Source organism: Equus caballus, chromosome 22, assembly GCF_041296265.1.
Source record: "Equus caballus isolate H_3958 breed thoroughbred chromosome 22, TB-T2T, whole genome shotgun sequence".
Lineage (NCBI taxonomy): Eukaryota > Metazoa > Chordata > Mammalia > Perissodactyla > Equidae > Equus > Equus caballus.
Genome location: NC_091705.1, coordinates 41,202,103 through 41,224,306, shown reverse-complemented (window position 1 = coordinate 41,224,306; position 22,204 = coordinate 41,202,103). Strand labels below are relative to the sequence as shown.

At 41.3% G+C, this 22,204-nt stretch overlaps 1 long non-coding RNA gene across 1 annotated transcript in view; it reads right to left on the bottom strand.

Moving 5' to 3' along the window:
• The window catches only part of LOC111769917 (uncharacterized), a 66,656-nt gene that overhangs the window by 28,110 nt on the left and 16,342 nt on the right, over positions 1-22,204 (bottom strand). The window contains exon 5 of the long non-coding RNA XR_011430839.1: positions 17,200-17,326. This is a non-coding gene — a long non-coding RNA (uncharacterized lncRNA). The remainder of the gene's footprint in view (positions 1-17,199; positions 17,327-22,204) is intronic.

Sequence of the window (22,204 nt, the reverse complement as noted above, 5' to 3'; positions counted from 1 at the left end):
TAATGAGCAGAAGGAATACTTCACCAAAGAGATTAAAACACTAAAAAAAGACAAACAGAAATTCCAGATATGAAGAACAAAATTAATGAGATAAAAAATAATCTAGAATCCTTAAAACAATAGAGCTGACATTATAGAGGACAGAATTAGTGATTTAGAGGATAGAATATAGTAATGCTTCAGGTGAAGGAGGAGAGAGAACTAAAGTTTTTGTAAAAATGAAGAAATTCTTCAAGAAATATCCAACTCAATTAGGAAATGCAACATAAGGATTCTAGGTATTCCAGAGGGAGAAAGGAGCAGAGAGCTTGTTCAAAGAGATAATACCTGAGAACTTCCAAAACCTGGGGAAGGGCCTGGAATTACAAGTACATGAAGCCAATATAACTCCTAATTACACCAATGCAAAAAGACCTTTTCTGAGGCACATAATACTAAAACTGGCAAAAGTCAATGACAAAGAAAAAATATTAAGGGCGGCAAGGCAGAAGAAAATAATTTACAAAGCAACCTCTGTCAGGCTTGCAGTGGATTTCTCAGCAGAAACCTTACAGGCTAGGAGAGATTGGAATGACATATTCAAAATACTGAAAGATAGAGAGAAGATCCAAGATGGCGCCGTGAGTAGTCCTCTTTGTCTCTCGCCCTTCGAGTCTACAATTATTTGGACACTTATCGCTTGACAAAGGATATCCAGACAGCATCTCAGGACGTCTGAGACACCCATGCGACTATACATCGGAAGGCGGACGGACTTTCCTCCGGGAGGATGTGGAAATAGGTGAAAACTCTCCGACCCCGGCGGGCAGCCTAGTACCCGCAAGCGGCTTTCTTCCAACGGACGCCCCCAGAGGATCCACACACATCTAGGGCAGGAGCGAGAACACAACAGAGGAGCGACGGTGGAAACAGGTGACCAGAACCCTACTTAAACCCCCCGCAATTACTCCTAAACGCAGAGGGAAACTTTGGAGTTGCACACCTGAGCCCGCGGGGAGAGTCTCTCCCCGCCATTGGCGGGGAGACCCAGTCTGGTGCTCGGGGCGCCCGGAGGGTCCCAGAGAGAAACACGGAGGGCACGGAGGTCTCCCAGCTGCCGTTGCCCGCCCCGTGGGACTAGGGATTGCCGGAGATCTCGGAGAGGACCGGGGCGGGGGAACTTTCAAAGGCCGGTTCGGCGACCCGGAGGGGAAGCGCCGGAGCTCCGCCAGGCAGCAGACAAAACTCTCTGTCTGCCATTAGCAGAGGGGCCACGCCCAGCATTCAGGGCTCCCGGCAGAGGCCCGGACAGAAGCCCAGAGGGCGGGGCGACCCCCAGCTGCCGTTGCCCGCCCCGTGGGACTAGGGATTGCCGGAGATCTCGGAGAGGACCGGGGCTGGGGGAACTTTCAAAGGCCGGTACGGTGACCTGGAGGGGAAGCGCTGGAGCTCCGCCCGGGCAGCAGACAAAACTCTCTGTGTCCCGTTAGCAGAGGGGCCACGCTGAGCATTCCCGGCTCCGGGAGAGGCCCGGAGAGAATCCCAGAGGGCGGGGCGACTCCCAGCTGCCGTTGCCCACCCGGTGAGGCTAGGGATTGCCGGAGATCTCGGAGAGGACTGGGGCTGGAGAGAGTTCCAGAGACCCAGCTTAGTAGCCTAGGGGGAAACCCTACAGGCTCACAGAAGCCTTAGGGAAAGCCTCTGCACAGCACCAGTAGAAGGCACCCAGCCGCCAGCCACAAGGCTGGAAGACCCCAGGGCAAAAGCAGCATAGCTAGGTGTACTAACCACAGACTGTAGAAGATGCCAATAGCTCTCCTGCGACCCATAGAGGACAAGTGAGATTTGGTGGGTGCCAACAGCAACGGAGCGACAAATATAAGTGATCCCACCCCTGGCCGCTGGAAAAGCCCATAACACCGTTGCAGACCCCAAGGAGAGAGTGCATCTAGGTGGGCAACAACAGTAGGCACCTGCAGCCTGAAGCCCCCTGTGACGGCCCCCACGGCAGAGGAGGGAATCCAAAGGGCCACTGTGGCTACGAAGAGGGGCCCAGGCCCAGTTAGCAACTACGGACAGGGTTCCTGGTTGGTGAAGTATAAACAGCTGCTCCCGCCACCGCAGCAGCTGAAACAAGTGAAAGGAGCAACTAAACTCTATCTCCATGCGGAGGCACAAATCAACATCATCAAGCAATATGAAAAAATACATTAAATCTCCAGAACAGAAAGAAAGTAACAAATACACAGAAAACAATCCCAAAGAAAATGAGATATATAACCTAAATGATGATGACTTCAAAACAGCCATCATTAAAATACTCACTGAGTTAAGAGAGAATTCTGACCGACAACTCAACGAGTTCAGGAGCTATGTCACAAAAGAGTTTGATACGATAAAGAAGAACCAAACAGAAATATTGGAAATGAAGAACACAATAGAGGAGATTAAGAAAAATCTAGATGCTCTGAACAGTAGGGCCGATAATATGGAGGAAAGAATTAGCAATTTGGAAGATGGCAATATAGAATTGTTGCAGGCAGAGGAGGAGAGAGAAGCAAGACTTAAAAGAAATGAAGAAACTCTCCGAGAATTATCAGACACAATTAGGAGATGCAACGTAAGGATTATAGGTATACCAGAGGGAGAAGAGAAGGAGAAAGGGGCAGAAAACCTATTCAAAGAAATAATGGCTGAGAACTTCCCAAATCTGGTGAGGGAGATGGATCTTCAGGTGACAGAAGCCAATAGATCTCCAAACTTTATCAATGCAAGAAGACCAACTCCACGGCATATAGTAGTGAAGGTAGCAAAAGTCAACGACAAGGAGAAAATATTAAGGACAGCCAGGCAAAAGAAACTAACCTACAAAGGAACCCCCATCAGGCTATCAGCAGATTTCTCAGCAGAAACTTTACAGGCTAGAAGAGAGTGGAATGATATATTCAAAAATCTGAAGGACAAAAACCTACAGCCGAGAATTCTCTACCCAGCGAAAATATCCTTCAAATACGATGGAGAAATAAAAACTTTCCCAGATAAACAAAAATTAAGGGAGTTCATTGTCACAAAACCTCCTCTTCAGGAAATCCTCAGGAAAACCCTCATTCCTGAAAAATCCAAAAAAGGAAAGGGGCTACAAAACCAAGAGCAGAGGAGATAAGTAGAAGGTCAACAACAGAGAGTAGCAGCTCTACATCAGAACAGATTAAACCATGGGACGAGAAACAAAGGAAACTGAAGAAAACCGGAAAACAAGACACAAAATGGTAGTGGTAGGCCCCCACGTCTCAATAATCACTCTAAATGTAAATGGATTGAACTCCCCAATCAAAAGACACAGAGTGGCAGGATGGATCAAAGAACAAGATCCAACAATATGCTGCCTCCAGGAAACACACCTCAGCCCCAAAGACAAACACAGACTCAGAGTGAAGGGATGGAGAACAATACTCCAAGCTAATAATGAACAAAAGAAAGCAGGTGTCGCTATACTAATATCAGACAAGGTAGATTTCAAAGCAAAACAGATAAAGAAAGACAAAGAGGGACAGTATATAATGATAAAAGGGACTCTCCACCAAGAAGACATAACACTTATAAATATATACGCACCCAACACAGGAGCACCAAAATTTGTAAAGCAACTCTTAATAGAACTAAAAGAAGACATCAACAACAATACAATAATAGTAGGGGACCTCAACACACCATTAACACCAATGGACAGAACATCCAGACAGAAAATCAACAAGGAAATAATAGAATTAAATGAAAAATTAGACCAGATGGACTTAATAGATATATATAGAACACTTCATCCAAAAACAGCAGGTTACACATTCTTCTCAAGTGCACATGGAACATTCTCAAGGATTGACCATATTTTGGGAACCAAAGCAAACATCAATAAATACAAGAGAGTTGAAATAATATCAAGCATCTTTTCTGATCATAACGCTATTAAACTAGAAATCAACTACAAAATACTGAAAGATAAAAACCTTCAGCCAAGAATACTCTATCCAGTGAAACTATCTTTCAGATACGATGGAGAAACAAAAGCTTTCATGGGTAAACAAAAGCTGAAGGAGTTCATCGCCACTAGACTTCCCTTACAAGATATAATGAAGGAAGCCCTCATACCTGAAACAAAAAGGCAAAGATTTACAAAGCTTTGAACAAGGAGATAAATAGAGAGACAAAATCAGAAAATTGTAGGTCTCTATCAGAACAGGTTAGCAAACAATTAATTATAACATAAAAGATAAAGGGAAGGAAAGCATCAAAAACACCTATAAAATTTAGTCACAAACTCATAATGCAAAACAGAATAATTTGTGACAATAACTCAGAAGGGGAAGAGGTAATGGATGGAATCTGCTTAGGCTAATGGAGACAAGAGGCTATCAGAAAATGGACTGTCTCATCTAAGATCTTTTATACAAATCTCATAGTAACCACTAAACGAAAAATCAGAGCAGGGCCACAATTCATAAACAAAGAGAAAACCATCACAGAAAACCACCAAACTGAAATGGCAGTCAGAAATACAAAGGAAGAGAAACTATGGAAATACAGAACTGGAAAACAAGATAAAATGGCAGTATTAAGCCCTCATATATCAAAATAATCACTCCAAATGTAAATGGATTGAGTTCTCCAATCAAAAGACACGGAGTAGCTGGATGAATTATAAAACAAGACCCAACAATATGATGCCTCCAGGAAACACAGCTCTAAAGGCAAACATAAGCTCAGAGTGAAGGGATGGAAAACAATACTCCAAACGAAAGAAAGCAGGTGTTGCCATACTTATATCAGACAAGGCAGACTTCAAGATAAAAAAGATAATGAGAGACAAAGAGGGGCAGTATATAATGATAAAAGGGATATACCACCAAGAGGACACAACGCCTATGAATACATATACACCAAAGTGCCAAAGTATAACAAGCAACTATTAACAGACCTAAAGGGAGAAATTAACAGCAACATAATAATAGTAGGGGACCTCAACACCCCACTTACATCAATGGATAGATCATCCAGACAGAAATTCTACAAGGAAATAGTGGAATTAAATGAAAAACTAGATTAAATGGACTTAACATATATATATATAGAACACTCCATCCAAAAACAGCAAAATATACATTCTTCTCAAGTGCACATGGAACATTCTCAAAAGTAAACCATATTTTGGGAAATAAGGCAAAACTCAATAAACTTAAGAAGATTAAAATCATATCAAGCATCTTTTCCAACCACAATGCTATGAAACTAGAAATCAACTACAAGAAAAAGCTGGGAATGTCACAAATATGTGGAGACTAAATGACAGGCTACAGAACAACCGTTGGATCAATGAAGAAATCAAAGGAGAAGTCAAAAAATACCTGGAGCCAAATGAAAATAAGAACACAACATACCAACCCTCATGGGATGCAGCAAAAGTGGTTCTAAGAGGGAAATTTATAGCAACCCAGGCCCACCTCAACAAACAAGAAAAATTTCAAATAAGTAATCTTAAACTACCTAACAGAATTAGTGAAAGGAGAACAAACAAAGCCCAAAGTCAGCAGAAGGAGGGAAATAATAAAAATTAGAGCATAAATAAATTAAATAGAGGCTAAAAAAAAAACAGTAGAAAGGATCAATGAAACTAAGAGCTGGTTCTTTGAGAAAATAAGCAAAATTGACAAACCCTTAGCCAGACTCACCAAAAAGAAAAACAAGAGAGAGAGAGAGAGGGCTCGAATAAGTACAATTAAAAATTAAAGAAGAGAAATTGCAATGGATACCACAGAAATACAAAGGATTATAAGAGAATACTATGAAAAATTATATGCCCACAAATTGGATGACCTAGAAGAAATGGATAAATTCTTAGCCTCATACAACCTCCCAAAACTGAATCAAGAAGAAATAAAGAATCTGAACAGACCCATCACAAGAGATTGGAAGAGTAATCAAAACCCTCCCCAAAAAACAGTCTAGGACTAGATGGCTTCTCTAGAGAATTCTACCAAACATTCAAAGATTTAATACCTATCCTTTTCAAACTACTCCAAAAAATTGAAGAAGACAGAACACTTCCTATCTCCTTCTATGAGGCCAACATTACCTTAATACCAAAATCAGACAAGGACAACACAAACAAGGAAAATTATAGGCCAATATTGATGATGAACATAGACGCAAAAATCCTCAACAAAATATTGGCAAACCAAATACAGCAATATATTGAAAGGACCATACGCATCTAAGAACAGGAACAAGACAAGGATGCTCACTCTTGCCACTCCTATTTAACATAGCACTGGAGGTTTTGCCCAGAGCTGTTTTAGTAAGAAAAAGAAATAAAAGGTATCCAAATTGGAAAGGAAGAAGTAAAACTCTTGCTATTTGTGTATGACATGATTCTATATATAGAAAATCCTAAAGAATCCACCAGAAAACTTCAACAACTACAGCAAAGTTGCAGGGTACAAAATCTATTTACAAAAATCATTGCATTTCTATACACTAATAATGAACTAGCAGAAAGAGAAGTCAGGAATACAATCCCGTTTACAATTGCAACAAAAGAATAAAATATCTAGGAATAAATTTAACCAAGGAAGTGAAAGATCTATATAATGAAAACTACAAGACTTTCCTGAAAGAAATTGATAATGACACAAAGAGATGGAAAGACATTCCATGCACATGAATTGGAACAATAAACATAGTTAAAATGTCCATATTACCAAAAGCAATCTACAGATTCAGGGCAATCCCAATCAGAATCCCAGTGACATTCTTCGTGGAAACAGAACAAAGAATCCTAAAATTTATATGGAACAATAAAAGATCACAAATAGCCAAAGCAATCCTGAGAAAAAAGGATAAAGCTGGAGACATCACAATCCCTGACTTTGAAATATACTACAAAGCTATGGTAATCAAAACAATATGGTACTAGCACAAAAAAAGACTCACAGATCAATGGAACAGAATTGAAAGCCCAGAAATAAAACCACACATCTGTGGACAGCTTATCTTTGACAAAAGATCCAAGAACATACAGTGGAGAAAGGAAAGTCTCTTCAATACATGGTTTTGGGGAAACTGGACAGCTACATGCAAAGAATGAAAGTAAACCATTATCTTACACCATACACAAAAATTAACTCAAAATGGATTGAAGGCTTGAGTGTAAGACCTGAAACCTTGAAATGCCTAGAAGAAAATATAGGCAGTACACTCTTTGACATCCATCTCAGCAGCATCTTTTTGAATGCCATGTCTACTCAGGCAAGAGAAACAAAAGAAAAAATAAACAAATGGGACTACATCAGACTAAAAATCTTCTGCAAGACAGAGGAAACCATCATCAAAACAAAAGGACAGCCCACCAACTGGGAGAAAATAACTGCAAATCATATCCGACAAGGGGTTAACTTCACAAATATCTAACGAACTCATACAACTCAACAACAAAAAACAAACAACCTGATCAAAAAATGGGCAAAGGACATGAACAGATATTTTTCCAGAGAAGATATACAGATGGCCGATGGGCATGTGAAAAGATGTTCAGCATCACTAATCACCAGGGAAATGCAAATGACAACTACCTTACACATATCAGAATGGCTATAATTACCAAGACAAAAAAATAACGAATGTTGGAGAAGATGTGGAGAAAAGGGAATCCTCTTACACTGCTGGTGGGAAAGCAAACTGGTGCTGCCACTGTGGAAAACAGTATGGAGATTTCTCAAAAAATTAAAAATAGAAATACCATGCAATCCAGCTATGCCACTACTGAGTATTTGTCCAAAGAACTTGAAATAAACAATCAAAGAGACTTAGGCACCCCTATGTTCATTGCAGCATTATTCACAATAGCCAAGACCCGGAAGCAACCCAAGTGCCCTTCCACAGATGACTGGATAAAGAAAATGTGGTATATATATACAAGGGAATACTACTCAGCCATAAAAATGACAAAATCATGCCATTTGCAACAACATGGATGGAGTTTGAGGGTATGATATCAGGTGAAATAAGCCAGACAGAACGACAAACACCACATGATTTCACTCATATGTGGAAGATAAACAAACACATGGACAAAGAGAACAGATTAGTGGTTCCCAGAGGGGAAGGGGGTAGGGGGTTGTGCCAAAGAGGTAAAGGAGCACATATGTGTGGTAATGGACAAAAACTAGACTATTGGTGGTGAGCACAATGCAGTCTATAGAGAAACTGACAAATAATAGTGTGCACCTGAAACTACACAATGTTATAAACCATTATGATCTCAATAAAATAATTAGAAAAAAGAATATTTCCTCAGTTTTTTATGGTAGTTAAATGGCTATAGTATGGTATGGCTGTAGAAATGACACACTTTTTAATTTTACTCCACATTATTAACGGTTTCTCTGTCACTTTCTTAGGTCTAGACAACCAACAAAACAATAAATCAATCCGTGATTTGTAGTATTTGCCAGTTTCCATGGTGTAAATAATTCCACCATGAAATGTGGCCCATTTCAAGCTACCAGTGTGACATCATTGGACATGGAAGTGGGAATCCATTCACAGTAGTACACCTTTATCTACTATACAATACAGATACAGTAGACGCATACAACCTTAAGAGCATTAACAGTAAAATGCAGTGAAATAATTAGGAAGGAATGAGTTTTGAGAATTTATTAGCTTTGTTATTAATTATTAATTAATTAATATTAATTATTAGTTTTGTAATTAATATAATTATTAATATAATTTACTGAATTGAAATCTTATATGATTTTTTTTAATAATTTCTGTTTTTAACAACTAGTTTGCAAAATTCCTGAAAATTTAACAATTCACTCTCGTAAACCAGTGTGAGCCAGTGCCAGCCCACCCTGGAGACAGGGAACAACATGATGAAAATTTGGAATGGAACAAGCAGTGGTTCCCAACCCTGGCTGCCCATTAGAAACAGCTGGGTGGCTTTAAAAAATCCTGATGCCTGGGCCCCAAACTAATGAACTCAAAATCTCTGGGGGTAGGGCTTGGCATCGTTATCTTTTCACGTTCCCCAAAAGGTTCCAATGTGTAGCCTAGGTTGAGAACCGCTGGGATAGAGGAAACACTGACGAGCCCGCTCTTGGAGAGACGAGAGTCACCCAGGCTGGGAGCTCGAAGTGACGCTTGGACGAGGTCAGAGGACGCTGGGGAGATGTCTAGAACAGAAGCTCCGTTGCAGGCAGGGTCCCCGGGGAGTGCAGCCAGCACTGAGAGGCTGCATCCCTTGCCCACAGCAGGAAGCTCTGTGCAGGGTGAGCCCCATCCCTGCCCTGGGCAGAGAACCCATATTGGCCGTGCCCTTCTCAGAGGGGTGGGAGCTACCCCTTGTCAGCCACTTCCCCTCACCCTTGCCTCATCCTGCAGACCTTGCGCCCCAAGAATTCACTGAGCCCCACCAGGACTGCTCCCAAATGGTAGCCCTCTTTTTCTTCATCTCAGGACACTCACAAACCACTCAAAAGAGGAAGAGGGGCAGTGTGGAAGGAAGGTCCCATCACCAGTCCTTGGGCGGGACTGCAGAGTGACGAAGCTCACCAGTCAGGGGATGCCAGCCAAGCCTTCAAACATAATCCTCACAACAGCCCAGGAGGCGCAGCTGCTGTTCACCCTCATTCGCAGATGAGAAAGCAGGCTCAGAGAGTTTGACCAACGTGCCCAAAGTCACACAGCTTGAAAGAGCAGAGTGGAGTGTTGGACTGAGGCAGTGTGACTGGAGCACACGTAGCCATTCCAGCTGCCTTATCCCACGGAGGCCTCCACCCCAGTCTTCATTTTAGTTTCCAACCTGCTCAGCACACTTTCAAGGAGACGGTGATCCTTATCCCTCTGCCTGACTGGGGTGAAGAGAATAGTCTGTGGTGAAGGGAAGGAAAGCACATCCCTGGGGCCACTGACAACCAGCTATTTGAAAATACTTTTTAGAAAAGACTATGTCACATCCTGGTTAATCTCGTGGACCAGCATGCGTTTGATTCTTGCTTTGGTTACCAGCGCAGGCTGACTTCGCGATCACATGGACCTGGGTTCAAATCCTGGTGCTGCTGCTCACTGGTTGTGATGCGGAGCAGGTCACCGAACTGCTCCGAAACCTCGTGAGTTCTCATTGCTGCTCATCCGCGTGTGGAAGGAGTAACACCACTTATTTCACATGATCGTTGTAAAGTTACAGATAATCCACATCAAGTGGCAAGTGCCTTATCCAGGGTGGATCTGAAAGGTGTCTGTTGTTACTTATGTGGTGGCCTATCTCTTAGATATTGTCTTTTGTTTGTGTAAGTGAAAGATCCTGATTTGCTGAAAATGTGTGAGTATATTTTGGGGCTTTTGTTAAATGAGAAAACACTCCATAGAAGCAGGACAATTGCTAGTGGGAATGTAACATGGTGCAGCCACTGTTGGCAGTTTGTTTAAAAATTAGGAATAAATTAGCTTACAAATCAGCAATTCTGCTCCTAGGTCTAAACCCGAGAGAACTGAACACCTCAAAGCCTTGTCCGTGAACGTTCTTTGCAGCATTATTCATGACAGTCAAAAACTGACAACAATGCAAATGTTCACAACTGTCGAATGGACAAAACGTGATATAGCCACACAATGGAATACTATTCGGCAATCAAAAAGAACAAAATACTGGTACACAGCATGACATAGATGAACCTTAAAAACACCACTCTCAGTGAAAGAAACTGTGTACAAAAGACCACATGTGATAGGATCCTATCTAAATGAAATGTCCAGGAAAGGCAAATCCATCAAGATAGAAAGTCGATTCGTGGTTGCCGGGGGCTGAAAATAGGAATAGGGAGGGCCTGCCAATGAGTGGGAGGGGTCTTTGGGGGTGACAGAAAGGTTCAAAAATTGGACTGTGGTGATAATTGCACAACTCTGTAAATTTACTAAAAGTCAATGAATTGTACATTTAAACAGGTGAATTTTATATATGTAAATTGCCCCTCAATAAAGCTGTGAAAAATTAAAAAGAAAGGGGCCAGCCTGATGGCGTAATGGTTAAGCTCGCACGCTCTGCTCTGGCAGCCTGGGGTTTGCTGGTTTGGATTCTGGGCACAGATCTACACACTGCTCATCAAGCCGTGCTATGATGGCATCCCACATAGAAGAACTAGAAGGACTTACATCTAGGATATACTATGCATACATATGAAACTATGTACTGGGGCTTTGGGGAGAAAAAAAAGAGGAAGATTGGCTACAGATGTTAGCTCAGGGCCAATCTTCCTCACCAAAAAAAAAAAAAAAAGCATACTTTAAAAAAAAAAGAGAGAGAGAAGTCTTAAAAAAGAAAAAATTAAAAAGAAAAGCCAGACATCAGGTTACCCAAAAACAATTATGTTTCTGTCTGCCTGGTCAAATAAGGCAAGGCCTCTGCCACTTCTCCATCTTTATTCCAAGAAGAAACATCTAATACTTAATCTGCTTTAAGATAGAAACCAGGATAAGTAATAACAACACTCTCTGTGATGGGCAGGTACTCTCTGTGTATCACATCCCACGATAAGCACTTGATATGCTTTGTGCCATGTAATCCTCATGTCTAACCTGCAAAGTCTTAGATGCTATTGCCTCCCGCAAAGTTATAGATGAGAAAGTCAAGGCCCTTACTGGCCAAAAAAGATGCTCAAGGTTACCCACAAGCAAGTGTCACACTAAGATGCTAACCTAGCAAGAGTCGTGCCATTTCCTTCATTCTCTCCCTTAAAGAAACCTTCTGGGGACCCATTCTGGACATATTTGTAGCCTCCTCTGATACAAAACAAGGACTTGTACATCAACTCACAACAAATCAGTAAACAGGAAAGAAATACAAGCACACTCATTTAATTGACAGAATTTAAGCTATGTTATGAAAAGTGAACATACGCAATAGCTCTTACTGATTTAAGAGACAACCAAAAAGCTTCCTGTAGGCTGAATCTTTGGGAGTTATAAAAACAAAATCCATTTACCTATCTTTGACACTCTAATAAAAAGATAAGATTATGATTCTTGAGAATTATATAGATGATAAACACAGAAAAGCTAAAAGACAGGGAAAATACAATAAATAAAATACCACAATGCAAAAAGCTGGAGAATAAGCATGTCTGACAAGAGATCAATAAATTATGGTATATCCATAAAATCAAAATCAAATATAATGTAGCCTTGAAAAATCATGTTTTCAAAGAATACTTACTGACACAGGAAAATGTTTAAGACATAATTTAGTGAGAAAAGTAGGATGTTAAACTCCGTAAAGAATATAACACCAAATTAGTAAAAAATAATTATACTATATACACATATGCGTATATACATCGTGTGTGTGTACATGTACACACATGTATGTGACTGTAAGAAAAATGCACCAAAAATAATATTAACAGTGCTTATTTCTGCATGGTGAAATAATGCATGATTTTTATTTTTTTCTTATACTTTTTAGATTTTGCAAATAAAAATGATTTACTTTTAAAATTAGAAAAAAACTATATATATAAATATTTCAAAGGAAAACATAGTCATTAGAAAAATAGACTTTATTTTTACTTAAAAACCTGTTCTGTAAATAAACTCTTACCTAACTATGATATTGATGAGTAAATAGGTGACTTTTTTTGTGCAGAATTGAGGTCTAACTTCTAAAATGAATTTTTCTCTTTGTTCCATTTGAAACCAATTTGAGAGGCTCTCCCAGGATGCCATCTCTCCCCTCCCAGCAGGACCATCACTGCCAGCCCCAGATAACTGTTCAGCTGAGATGGGGACCTTTCTGGTGTCCATTCCCTGACAGCTTTGAAAATTATTTAGCTCCTATCGTGATGGATACTCTCTGCCTAAAATGATGGATGGGCAGCATCTGAAAAAGGACGACATGAAATTTGAAAAATGATACGAGTGCTGGTGGACAGACTTTTTTTTTAAAAGAAAAGTTGACATAAGTTTGAAATATAGCATGAAAGACTGTTCGACCATTTTTCTCTCTTGGAAGAAGTCAGTAGCTGTCCTTTATCAATATGCTTTTCGGGGAAGAAAACCTATATCCGAGTTAAAATGAATTCTTTTTCCTTCCTTAAAAAGTACATGGGGTAACCCTTAGGAGTGAATTTGTTCACTCACTCACTCAACAATTCGTTGCGGGCCTATTATATGGAGGCTATCGGATGGAGGCTGAGGATATAAAGATGAATTAGACACAGCCCTGCCTCCGGGGATCCCAGAGCCCAGTGAAGAGACAGATGAGTAAACAGATCATTATAATCCAATGCAGTAGGAAAGAAGAGAGAAATATGTACAGGTCAGTAGGGAATCCTGGAGGAACGGGACAAAAGCCAGTCTTGTATGGGGAGGAAGGGCATCGGAGCAGTGTTCCCTGAGCAGGTGATGTCTGAAATGAGTCCTTCGCAATGCTCCATTATTTTTCTTATCGTCTTGGCTAAATCTTCATTATCTGCCCATGAATCACCTACTTATCCACTTAGAGGCAAGTCTTTTCCTGTGAACCACTTTACTTTCTCAACAATTCTAGACCACCTCTCGGCTGTGGGTTGGCTTGTGCCCAGAGAATTCCAGTTGCTTCAACAGATTAACTTCCAAATGCTCCACCAACCTCAGCAGAGCAAGAATTTGTCCCAAAGGTGAGTTAGTTTCTCTCCTCTTTCCCCTCTCCCCTCCCTACAATTATAGAATACAAACTGATGGCATCAAGGTATTTATTTTCCTAGTTGGGAGGTACAGGCTTGTGCTCATGTTACCCCAGGGTTTAGGGTTTATTGTAAGAATACGAAAAGAAGTAAGGGAAACAGGACTTGCCCCACACCCAGGCCCCAAAGACGTGCAGTGGCATCCAAGAGGAGCCCTGGGAATGCCACAGTGGCCCTGGGAACCGTGGCCTCCAAAGCTGGCATGCTTCTGGGCGTGAATTCTGGATCTCCCCAGCCTCATGGCACCCGATTACTCCCTTCTCTGTGTACTGATTCACTAGTCTAATTCAAGTTCAAAGTCCTTTTAGTCTCCATAGCTAAAAGAGCTTGCCCTAGAAGCACATGCTCACACAATACGATACAACCTTTTTATATTGATGTTTAAAGTATTTTTATTTTTTAAGGCATGTATATATGTACAAAATATAAAGGTCTTGAAACTCTAACATCCTACTAGCCTCAAAGAGAAATATTCTTAGGGAGGTAATTACCTTTGTTTAAGAAAATGCTGTCACTGGAGGGTATAGGTATGGGAGCCATAGTGGATCAAACAAAAAATAAAGCTAAACTTTATGGCATGATACTATTTACGTTTCAGTGTTCTCCACCAGGCTATGAACTCCTGGAGAGCTGGGGTTATATCTATGGAAATTAACAAAAGAGACCTTAACTAAATTGGAGTTGGGAAGGCCTGGAGGGGGGCGATCTCACGCCCTATCATACATCATCAATTACACCAGGAAGAGACAGGACATTTACATCTTGGACAGGAAGTAAAACTACTTTACTACTGAAGGAAAATTTCTCTCCCCACCCGGCAACAGCCCAGCCAATGAGAAATGCTGCAGCTCAGCCAATGAGAAGACGATACCGCCCAGAGCTATAAGTTTGTCCCAATGGACTTTCATTTAGGACAGCCCCTCCCTACTCCCCGTTTTCCTCTATAAAAGCGGCTCCCTGCCCCCCACCATCGCTCCTTTCTGGATTTGCCTATGGTTTGCTATAGCACGCACATCCCAAATCACAATTCTTTTGGCTATTCCTGAATAAACTCATTTTGAGGATAAAATAACAGGCAAATTTGCTTTCCAAGTTGACATACCTTACTCACTCTTGCATACCATCCCTCAGCACAGAAGCGACCTCAATACCATCACGAAGAAGCAGCTCAACTGCGGATCGACTCCTGGATTCCCAACATCTGCCCTGGTGACCCTTGGTTGCAGCTCACACCGAAAGCACTGTCTGTTACTCTGACCACATCGTCTTGATATGAGCCATCTCTCCTCTAGTTGAGCCTACAGGAGCCTCTTGTTGAACCCGTTTTGGGTACCCTGGAGCATCACCACGTATCTCTTTGAGGTCCCCCTCCCACTACCACAAAATGAATTTCACCAACTCTACAGAAACTACAAGTCCAAATATCCCACAACTATGCCTTCTAAATTTGGTGATGATGCGCCAATTTGCTGGATCCATCCATCCAGCTATTATTATTTCTGCTGTAAGCAGCAGAAAGAAAACACCATTTATTTCTATAGATTAAATGATTTTGGAAGAGGAGCAAGAAGCCATAAAAAAGAGCAATTAAAAAAAAAATAATGCAGGGGCCGCCTCCGTGGCCAAGTGGTTAAGTTCGCGCACTCCGCTGCAGCAGCCTAGGGTTTGGATCCTGGGCGTGGACATGGCACCACTCGTCAGGCCACAATGAGGTGGCGTCCCACATCCCACAACTAGAAGGACCTGCAACTAAGATATACAACTGTGTATGGGGGGGGTGGAGGGGTTGGGGAGATAAAGCAGAAAAAATAAAAAAAGGATGATTGGCAACAGTTGTTAGCCCAGGTGCCAATCTTTAAAAAAAAATAATAATAATAATGCAGGGGAAAAAAGGATAAAGAGAGAAAATAAAAAATAGAAAGCAACGGAAGAAGCAGTTTTAGGGGAGCAACACAGAGCCCTCCAGCCATGAACTCAGCAGCGCCCAGTGTTCAGGGTTACAAGGGGTGACCTTGAGTGGGTCTTTGGACACATTTGGGTCTCACTATTAAGCAAATAGTCACTAAAACCCTGATCCTTACTTCCTGGAGGACTAATAAGGGAATTCATGCAAAGTGCTCTGAAGGTACCTAGTACATAATAAATGCTCAGAAGATATTAATTATTGCTGTTGTTCTTACTACCACCTAAGAATATCAAAGGACTTGTTCTTGACATTTTCCTCATGGTCACAAATATGGAAGCTTCATCTTGAGATGACTGGGGAGAGTTTTAAAAATCCTCTTGGTGGTTCTTGGGCAAAACAGATAGGGTTTAGAACCGGGGTAGGGGGGGCCTTTTATTCATCACTGTGACTTGGAGACGTCTATTGGCATGTAATGGCAGGTCCAGGGATGCTAAGCATCTTGCCACGCACAGGGCAGTCCCACACAGTAAAGAACCGGCTTGCTCCACGGGCCAGTACTGCTCCCCACCATGAGAAACCCTCAGGCAAATGTCCCTCCAAATCCGTCTGAAAGTCGCCATATGCTCTGTGAGTTGCCAGCCTTCCAAATGGTGTCACATCAAATGTTAGCTGTTGAGTGTAGTAGGCTTTTCTGTGGGTGGCAGTCTAGTTAGCTGGGAGTGCCAGGGTGAAAAGAAATTTGCAAGGAGAGGAAGGGGATTGGACGTGAGTGCAATGAAAAATAGCTTCCCCTTTTTATAAGACCCTGATTTGATTTCTCCCTATAGTACAGCAGGCACTATAAATTAGGACTGCAAACGCTGGTTCTAGTTTGGAGACACTCCGATTTTCCCAGTCCATTTTCGGCTTGGTGTAGCACCATTTAGAAATAAAAACAACAGGATTCACGTCTCATCACATTTTGCAAAGATAAAAAATAGTTCTCAGCATGAAGAGGCAAAGAGATGCCAAATTTCAGTCTCAAATGAAATTTTCTTCCCTGCTAAAATACACTGAAAATGGCCATCTATATTGGAAACGATAATTTACACTTCACTATGGATGTGACAGAAGAAACCTAAAAAGATTTTTGGAAAAGACAGCAGATGAGGGGGCAAAAAAAGAGAAAAATACACTGATTCTATTTTTCCTCCTGGTTCCTATTTTTCCTCTTTATCTCTTTCATCTTTAATCAAAATGCTCAAATATTTCTTTTAATGAATTGAATGGATCATAGAAACTGTTGTCCTAATTCATCTTAGGATCCATTCATCGCTTTTTATGCTCCCTCCATCCCCAATCCAGTACAATGCATTCTCTTGATCCTATGCACCAAGGTTTTGTTAGGGTTGCTATAATTCAGTCAGCCACTATGTATTAAGTTAACATCCGTGTTATGCCAACAACATGAATACTCGTGCTTATAACATATTAACAGAAACAAATGATACACATCTGTCCTTCCAACCCCCACAATCCATCTTAGGAAGGAAGGCATACCTGTAAGGCCATGTACATCCTCTCAACAAATATCTATTATGCCGTTGCGCTGGGCCCTGTGCCAAATGCTAGGAATACTTCTGTGGACCTGATAGGCATTTAGTCTTGTCTTCATGGAGCTTACGATCTAGATGGGGAAAGAGATCATCAATAAGTAAACAAAACATTGAAGATACGATCTGAGCTATGGAAGAAATGATTGCAGTAGTAGAGGTTAAAGAAAGATGATAGAGGAATTTGTCGGAGGATGAAACAATGAAGGCAGGCAAGAGTTAGGGGCTGGGAATTCTAGACAAAGAGGAAAACTTGTGTGAGGGTTCTAAGTTAGAAAAGAATTCTCCAGGTTTGGAGGGAGGCCAATGAGGCAGGGACATAAGGACGAGACAAGGTCATGAGGGAGGCAAGAGTCAGAGCACAAAAGGCAGCCAATTACAGTGATAAGCGGGCTAACAACCCCACAATCGCAACTTATGTTTGCGAATGCATCTGCTGCCATGGAGAACACACGGGAGAGGGAGCTGGGAGTGTCTGCAGAAGCCAGTTCTCCATCAGTTCAGGAGAGAGGTGACAGCGGCTTGCAATACCCAACTTCCGGAAGGTGAAACAATGAAGGGTGGACAGGTGTGAGATACATCTTCCAGGTAGTAAAAACAGGACTGCAAGGTGGAAAGAGGAGGAATCAAAGGGAACTCTCAGGTTTCCGGCTTGAAGAAGTGCTGGCAAAGCTGAGCCACTGAAGGACAAGTTCAGAAGTGAGCTGGGTGAATTGGGAAGGAAATGGTGTTGCAAATATTTGGGAGCTAGAGTGTGTCGCAAGGTCAGTAAATGCATGTAGTGCAGGGAGCTTTATCACAGTGTTCGGAGGGGCTTGTGAGCTGGGAGGAAGAAGAAAGTAGAAGAAGTGTGAAGTAGCAAGGGCTTACAGGGCGTGGAAACTCTCCACCAAATGCTAAACTCCACATTTCAGTCAACCGCGTATCTGCATCCGGGGCCAGTCGCAACACATGAACACGTAATGGTTAAGAACAGAGACTGCAGTAAGAGTGTGAGAGATAGAACTGTATCGAAGCTCTATCACCTACTGGCTGTTTTTGTTTGTTTGTTTGATTTTGACAGTTCTTTATTCACCAGTATTGGCATCTCAAATAGCTTTTGAAACAATTTTGTCAATAGTAGTAAAATGACTGCCTTCTTTACCATATATCTCATGTATTTTGCGGGGCTCAGCGAAACGACCTGAAGTACCTCCTTGGCCCCACCAAGTCTCTGGGCCACGGGAAGAGTAAAGATGAGCTGTCCATTGGGATTTGGGCTCAGAGGAACGCTGTCCTCTGGCTAGTACAGGTTAGCACAGTTCCTCTTTGTCTGCGTTCTAGGGATCGTGTACTGCAAGTTGTGTGCATCATCGGTGGCCCGCGCCATCGCCTCCCCTGGGTACCAATCCCTCTGCTCCCCAGGGCAACTGAACTCAGTGTGCATCAGCAGTGTGAACTCTCCATGCCTCAGTTTCTTCATCTGCACAATAGGGGTGATAATAGTTTCCGCCATATAGAGAAGTAGCAGGCATTACATGTGATAACGTACGAAATGAGCTTCACCCAGTGATTGGCACACAGAAAGAGTTCAGTAAACCTTAGTGACTGTTATTATTTTTTTTATTATTTTTACAAATGCTGCACCTTTCAAATGGCCAAATCTGTTTTTCTACGGTTGGTACCTGTCAGGGCTTATTCTGAAGAACCTTGAGTATCAGGGACTCACTAATGTTTTATGACATTTTACCTCACTTTATGGTAGTCATTTCTGACAAGACCGGTGTGACATAAACTGCCATAAAGCAAAGCAGAGCAATCATACAAATGACCATAAATCAAGGGGCACAACCGAAAAGGGTCATAAAAGGAAGGAAATTGAGGGAAACAGGACCGAGGGAGAGGGTGAAGTTGGGAGCTGGCAGCACAAACTTTGAGAGAGTGCAATTTCAATTGAGAACAAACTCAAAAAAAAATTAGATGGATGTCTTCAGGGGTTGTTTAAATTTCACATACACATTTCCAGACAAATATGTGCACTTTCATGGTTTCAAAGAGAAATACATTATTTCATGTCTTACTCTGTTATGCATTTTTTATTGAAAATGCTATTTCCACTCCTATCAGTGTGCTTGGGATCCGTATTGGACTTCAGAGATTTTCAGAATTCACAAGACTAGGAAATATTTTTTGAGTTCAGGAACTATTAACATCCCCAGATTCTTTTGGAGCCCTACTAGCTAAAAGGTATTTCTTAATAAGTAGAATTTTTTTCTTTTCTCTTTTCTTTTTTTAATATTTCTTTTATATTACTTTTTGCTGGGGCTGACTATAATGAATGGCGACTCAGAGAGAGTATACAGATTCCATGTGCTTAGAATAATTCTGCTCAGCTATGTATGGATGAACAGGAGCCATGCATGGAAAGATCAAGAAACAATGTTTCAACCCTTGTTGAGCAGACTTGGCTCAACTTTTAAATGAAGGACAATTGATTTGGACCAATTTCTGATTATAACATTCCCAGTTGTTTTAAGATAATTCAGATGATGAATAGAAACTAGATGGGAAGAAAACACAAACATATAAAATTTTACCTTCCATTTTTGTCACAGAGAAAATATTTGTGGCCAAATATCACTCTCATCCCAGTGAGGGTATTTGAAAATACACGCAATAGATCCTGTTCAAGTGATTTAAAAATCAAATCTTCTTTCAGATGTGTTGAAGATTTGCCTAGGTAAACGAAAGCTTTGGCTTAAACGCTCTAAAAGTGAACAATCCTTTTACAACATAACCACTCTCCTTCCAAATGTGTACAGTTTATTCAAGTTAGAAGGTACGTATTTGGACTTTTCGAGAAGCAGAGCCCATCACAGTACATTGATCTTCCAGAGCTTGACCTGTTCCATGTTCCAGTGTGGACTTAACACACAAATGCCAGGCTTCTCCCAGGAGCCACACTTCTGCTGGTGTGCAGGCTGGTGCATGAGCCAACAAATTAGCATCAGGAAGTCCAGACTACATGGCAGAGAATTCTGTGCCTCTGTCACAGATGTTCCAGAAACCTTGGGAGAACCCAGGAGACTCTGCCATCAGCTTTTCACCTCTATATTTTTAGATGCTCCTTTTAAAAGAAATTGTGAGTTTTCTTTCGTTGTGCTTTTATCATCTTCAGGTACTGTCTCTTACAGCTTTTATTCTAATTCTCACGTAAGAACTTCCCAATGTGTGGGTCTTTTTTTTTTATTTACTTATTTTACTTGGTTTCTCTTTTTGATACGTAATTATCCAATATGGTCTCCCTTCTATTTGGTTAGAAATGGCACCTCTTGGCCCATATACGGCAGTATATCTTGAGGAAATATTTGGATAACAATGCAAAATTGATTTATAATTATTAAAAAAATAGAAACACCGTAAATGTCCACTGAAAGAGAGCTTCAATTATAGTACATCCATTTGATAGAAGACTATGTTGAAGTTTAAAGGATATGAAAGAATGGCATGTATTGATATTTGTATAGAAAATATATACTCAACAGACATATCTTAAAAATCTGGTAGTATATACACCAAACTGTTCTCAATGGTTATCTCCAGAGGGTGGGCCTTTCTGAGGAAATTTTCATCCTCTGCTTTTTATACTTATTTATTGGGTGAACTCATATAATGGGCATATATCATATGAGTACGGGGGTTTTCAGAGACGTTTCTATTTTGGGAAACATGTTGAGTTCCCATCTTTCGTTGTACACTCAAGCATGGACATAGAATATTAATGGCAGTTGTCTCTGAGGAGTGACAATATTAGGAATTTTTATTTTCTTCATGATTTTTTCTATTTTCCAAATTTCCTATAATGAACATATATTAATTTTGTAACATGGGAAATTTAATTTTTTTACAAATGCCCTTAAAATAAAAGAAAATGAAAAAAAAAAAAAAGAATGAAATGCCAGCTCTTCTACTCATGTCTCTCCCTTCCTGGAAACCAAGCAGCCAAAGACTTAGACTGTCTGTTTTCTACAACATTTATACCATAGAAATGTCACAAAAAGAAAGAATGAGCATGAGCCCGTACAATTCCTGTAGAGGCACAGATGAACAGTCACCCCGGTCAGAGGCACATTTGGGGGTGCTTCCCAGGCCCCCTTCCCTGCAAGCATCCTCCAGCACTCAGTCTCCACTGAGGGTACAGAGGCGGAGCCCTGGCAGTCGCGTGTGTGGGGGGTCCCTCTCCTTCCAGCTGCAGCACGTTGCACTGAGAATGGACCCCTAGCACACTGGAGCAGACACACAGGACAAGACCAGCCCAGAGACAATGTGGCCCCAGAGACCGTAAACCAGTGGCTTCATATCTAACAGAATAGGAGCTTCTAGCCCCAAATACCATGAGGAATTGTCATTTCCAATTATGGGTTCCTTTAGGCTTTCAATAAAATAGTTTCACCTTCATAGGCTTTCGAGAGTTTCTGTTCTAGAAACTTCTTCCAAATGCCAGTACCACAGTGACTTGTTGATCTTGGTCATTATTGTGTCTTAGAACGGTGCCGAGGATTTTCCAAGTACTCAATATGCATTTACTGAATGAACTAATGAACCAAAGGACTTAATGCAAACAGTCCTGAAGTTCTAAAGTGGGGCGGAGTCTTGGGCAAAGAAAGAGACAGTAAATTCACTTTTGAAAATCTACCAGATGACAGGATACAAATGGCTGAGACCTCTCATACTGGGGTATGTGCAAGTGGAATGCAAAACATTCTTGAAAATTTTAAATAGACTTTAAAGTCTTCATGATCAACATCACTTATGCCAACATGACATCCTCGCGTAAGCATTTGGGCAGCTGGGGATGGGACATTTGAACGAGTTTGCTCGGCCCAGTGCAGAAAGGCAAGCGAGCCTTTGAATTGAGTGCATGATATATAAACACATAAGCACTCCAGAAGCCCATGTATATGCAACGAAAC